This window comes from Cupressus sempervirens, chromosome 5 (assembly GCF_028749045.1).
Source record: "Cupressus sempervirens isolate cs-2001-9-10 chromosome 5, ASM2874904v1, whole genome shotgun sequence".
NCBI lineage: Eukaryota > Viridiplantae > Streptophyta > Pinopsida > Cupressales > Cupressaceae > Cupressus > Cupressus sempervirens.
In genome coordinates this window covers 767,982,154-767,987,738 of record NC_143122.1, presented here as the reverse complement: position 1 = coordinate 767,987,738, position 5,585 = coordinate 767,982,154, and the positions used below count along the sequence as shown (strand labels likewise).

Sequence of the window (5,585 nt, the reverse complement as noted above, 5' to 3'; positions counted from 1 at the left end):
CCATGTTTCATAAACTAAAATTCTTTACGAGCTTCTTTTGTTACCCTGTTTCAACAATCATAGTTCTTTCATTGCTATTTAATTTCCCACTGCCATGTTTTAGAAATCATAATTCCCTCACCACTAATATAACTTCCCACAACCTTGAGATTCAAAGGTCTCAAGAATCCAAATCCCAATCAAAATAGAACTACCTAATTTACAGCATGCTCAACCCTTTCATACTTTTAATAAACATCTTTCAATCAATAATGTCAACTAAAATTCTTCTCTTATATTTACATACAAATTTAATTTGAAGTCAATATGCCCCATTCAATATAACTGTATCACTTTGACAACTAAATGTGACAGAATTTGGTCCCTCAATCTCAATCACGTTCGCATTTCATCATATCTTATTCCAAAAATATTAAACCATAAACAGAAACTTTCGTCATTTATTTTTTCACTTATCATACTTTCAATTGTCAACAACAATAAAAAATAGATCCCACTTGATGGGTTTTATAAAAATGAAAGAATAAAAAAAGATTAGCCTCTTGCATGGTAGCATGCACCGTTCATCCATTATAGAAATTAGTTTTAAATTAATAACCGTAGATAATGTTGTTTTAGGAAGTATTTTTAAATTATTAATCGTACGGAATGTATTTTTGTTTGGCAGTTCAATTTTTGAGTGTTCTCGTTCGGAGATATGCTAAAGGGCCATAAACTTAAAACAGCAGCTCTGATAGCTCAGTTGGTTAGAGAACCCGTTTAGTAAGCGGGAGGTCTTGAGTTCAACTCTCAATCAGAGCACATGTTATCTCTTCTTTTTGAAGAATTTTAAATCTTAGTTTCATTTTAGAGAGGAATTTATGAAGTATTAATTGTGTTTGTGAGAAGATTTTTCAACACTTTGCATTTACTCACTATCGTACAGATCCAAAAACATTAGATAAGACATCGATATTTTTACATGCAGATAAAGACTGGATTGAGTCGGCTGTTTTGTAATGAATTGATATTTAAATGCACTCACTTTTTTTCACTTTCAAAATTAATTTTTTTTTGTATGGATACAATTTGTTTTAGTCTGGATACTTTCTTCGATCTGTAGTTGTGCTCCACAAAATCCTAGTTATCTAAGCCTTGTTAGTTATAATCATAAAATGAATCTTTTCCGATTGTTTTTAAGATAATATGATTTCGAAAAATATAAGTTGTGTTTGGAAGTTTCAAATGAAAAAGGAATTGGCAGACATTTAATGGCATCGTGTTGACAGAAGCTCAATGTGAATATTTAAAAAAGATATTTTTTGTTATCTTTCTAATTTAATTTTATTCGAATATTTTAAAGTGAATGAAGAGTTATATTATAATCACACATTTAATCTATAGTGATTGTTCAAATGACCAGAATTTAAATCCTATCTTGGTATAATCTCTTTTATTTTTACCTTCCCTCTCACCATTTTGGCATTCCTCTGTCAGAAATTTGATGTGACATGGTCGGTTGCCCCTTGGAGCCAAGTCTACCTACCCTACCAACATTCAATTTGGTACGTGATTTTGAATTCAGAAAAGAGAGAGAAACATTTTTTAAGCTAGACAAAAGAAATGAATCGGAGAAGGAAGAAGATCAGCAGATCATAACAAAGGAGAAATATTCGGAGTTCAGAGGACAGAAAGAAGGTTCAGTTTCAATGTTTGCAGCAGCAAGTGTTTGAATCTCTTCGTCATTGTAAGTTCATTTTGTTTTGTCGTAAGAAGCAGTGATTACTTCAGGGGTTATTGTATGTAGTCTTTTAGTGTTGTAAGTTTATTATCAATTGAAGTTTTATATAGTTTTCTAGTTTGAAGCCAAATGTTCCCACATTTTGTAATAGTTTTAACCTAGTTGAATAGAAACCAAGCAAGAAAGCATACTTATTGATCCAGTTGTGGTTGGTTCATTGTTGTCTCCTTTCTGTTCGCTATTGCATGCTTAGTATTTAAGTTCATACTTGCAAGTTTTGTTGTTATCCTCTCTGCATTTTATAATGGTGGAAATGTTTAGACAAAAAGTCTATAGATAGCTCGCTCAATTTATGTCTAATGTGTTGTCTCCACTAAGTCCACCAAGCTTCTACATGTAGTCCTTACTGAATTCACTCGGTTATTTCGTCGACCGAGTCCACGCGATTCTTATTGTTTGGTTGAGTGTTGAGCCTGTCGAGCTCCACCTTCCCTTGTTAACCAAGCTCACTCCACATCCAGTGTGCCGAGCAAAACTGTCAGTCGACATTGTTTGTTTACCCAGCCAAATTTTAAGTTTGTGAAGTTGAATTCTTTACATCCTCTTTCGCATAATACATATCATAATATGTATATTTGTTTAGTCATTTCGATCTATTAAATGTCTTTATTGTTTTTTCCCAATAACACTTTTCCAACTCTGTCAATTTAGCCTTTTGAGTGCAATAGCAACATCTATTTAGGCCAAAACTCATATGATCTTCACTAAAGAAGCAATATAATAAGTATGTAGGTTCATACTAGGGATTTAAAATCAACCAAAAAGAGGCGTAGAGGGTGGGTGGTAGGGGTTTATATAGAAAAACGAGTGCTCTATTTGCGCTTGAGTCCCTGCTTTTATGAAGAATAGAAAGTAGATAAATTGACATACATTGAAGATATTAAATGATAAAATGTGCAAATTGTTTGATAGTTTTTCAGAAGAACAAAATCAATATGAATATTATTTTTCTTATAGTATAAATAGCAATGTCAATTGAAAGTTGACATCTTGATTTATAGTTTCTAGATTTTGATTGTGTCTAACTTCTTAGATCAAAGTTTGAAATCATATTCTCTATCTATATATCTATTTTTGTTATTTCTGAATTGAATAAACAATCAAAACTCCAACAATTGAAAAAAAAAAAAATTATTTTACAAATATAACTCTCCAAACTTTAGAATATTAGATATGTTTTTTTTAAAAACCTAATATAACATAAAACAAAATAATTACGAATATATTTATATACATTTCATACAGGCATTTATTTATTTATTTGTTTCCAGTTAAAAACATAAAAAATGTGTTTTGTGGTTAATTTTTGTCATGATATATTTCCTGCCACTACATAAATTGTTTATTTTATTAAATAAATATCTCTGACCGGGTAAATTTAGATAGTGACGCTGATTCCATTGAGCTCCTTCAAGGATCTTCACAAAAGACAATGGTGCAAGCCGCAACGATTCCATTGACTTTGATAATATTTATTATCAGTATACCACTTCTACTTCACCGTTGATGCTTGAATTCAGCTTGTTCTTTTCAGATATTAAACACCTTACGCCGTTTAAATAATTCATGATTTTCAGAAATTTAAAGGAGATGACCAACGTATATTCTGTGAAGAGCAACTTATAATACAGAATATTTACACAGAAATTTGAATTGATTTACCGCTAACTGTACAGAATATTTACACAAAACCTTGTGTTTCTCAGGCTCTTTAAGAAGACACAGAAGCGAATTTTACATGAAAAGGAAGAGCTAAGACAAGATTTGAATTTGTTATGATGCAGATTTCTCAAATACTTTTACAAAGAAAATGAGAGGAAGCTTTCAGAAGTTAATGATTGAGAATTCATTTTTTATATAAATACCTTTGAACTTTAGAAAAAATATATATAAAAGTTTATAATAAAAGATTAAAGATTTAAAAAATAAGAACAATTTTGAAAAATAACAATACAAAGGCATTGAGTAGTCTAAAATGAGTAATGCTCTACACTTCACACCTCAACATCTTATCATATTTATGAATTGATTAAAATTACTAAATATTTCATTACATAAATGAACTCCTACATTAATAACAACTAATCATAAATAAGAGAAAAGTTCATAAATTCACCTTTAAAAAAGTAAGTTTGGTTAGTTTCCAAATATGGGATTCGTAATATAGGATTTTATCAACCTTAAATAATACCATAACAGATTTGGAAAACATCAAAATAAGTTGTGTTCTTTTGTTGCCTTAATATTAGCATGATAATGATTCAAGATAAAATAATAGATCTATGCCACACTTTCAAAAAACATGATTGCTTCACCCTACTTGGTTAGTTTCCAAGGATATGACTCACAATATAGGATCTTACCAACCCTAAATAATACCATTACAATTATAGAAAGACATCAAAATGAATTTGGTTATTGGGTTATCTTGACATTATCATGCAAATGATTCAAAATAAAATTATATATCTATGATACGATTTCAACAACAACAAAAAAATCACTATAAACAATTTAGGGTGAAACATTTTCACTTAAACCCCCATTACATATATTTGATGGATACAATTTTGGCGAAATACTTTTGTCTAAAACTATAGAATATTTTCCCTCTTTTATAATTGAATTTTAATCAAATTTAAATGCAACCTATCTGTTGGAGGAAAAAATCAACTTTAACTCTAAATTTCTTCAACCAGGCCAAATTTCATGAAAATTAAAAAAATATGCTTTTGTAGAGCTCAATGTCTAGAATCTAATCTTTGTAAATATTTTGTAATGGAGGTCCTCCACAAAATATTTTTAGCTACTCATACAAGAACACGAGTCTTATAGCTAAACCTCTTTGGCTAATGACTAAGGGGTATCCATTCCACCAAATTCTCCCAAGGCCGGAACCCAATCTCATCCATTTTCAATGTTGAAGTCTTACAATCAGCAAGACTTGATCCTTGTCTTTCAACTTCATGGATACACCAAGGGCCCATTAACCTTTGTAAATATGTTGATTAGTTTAATTTTAATTTTAATTATTGTAAATACACATTTCTAGTCAAATAGTCAAATATGAAGCTTATTTTAAATTAAAAGGGTATATATTAACATAGACTCAAATTTCTTGAAAAATGTATGGTGCTTAGAGAAGATAATATTCTCCCATATAATTTATTCATTTCAAATGGTAAAAAAATAAAAAAATATAATATATTATATGAAAGTTTTACATTCAAATATTATTATAAGAAAATGATTCATCAATAATATTTTTTCCGTACTCTTTTTATGATGTCTCATCAACCCCTTGACTTTTGCAATTCTAATAATGCTCTTACATTTATAATAACATGTATCAAAATATTTTTTATGACAATAAATACCCTTTTATCAAAAGTTATACAATCCATTAATTTAAAACGGAAATGATTGCATGGTTTTCCTTGCAACATAATCTCTATCAAGAGGACCAATTATAAAGCTCTTTTTTAAGGATCTTATGGTAGTGAATGAGAACAAATCCATATTTCATCTCCACTTAACATCTCTAGACTAATGTATACATATAAGTTGTTAGTAAGAGTTTAGACAACAACTAATGAATACACATAAGCTGTTAGTAAGAGTTTAGACAACTTGTTAGGGTGTTTAGTTGGAGACAAACCTAAGCATTATGTTAGAATATTTGTCTTCTTAGAAATTAATCAAAATATTTTTAAAATGACTAAGTGCAACTCGTGTATTGTTGTAATCTCATAGGAATGGTAGAACTAATAAATCATGGAGGAGAAATTTACATGAGTGGTGACTT

The 5,585-nt window shown here is 29.6% G+C and overlaps 1 non-coding gene across 1 annotated transcript; it reads left to right on the top strand.

Annotated features, from left to right (window-relative positions):
- The first annotated feature begins 727 nt into the window (after positions 1–727).
- Positions 728–801, top strand: TRNAT-AGU (transfer RNA threonine (anticodon AGU)). Its single transcript has one exon. It is a non-coding gene; the product is annotated as a tRNA-Thr (tRNA).
- Positions 802–5,585: the final 4,784 nt, after the last annotated feature.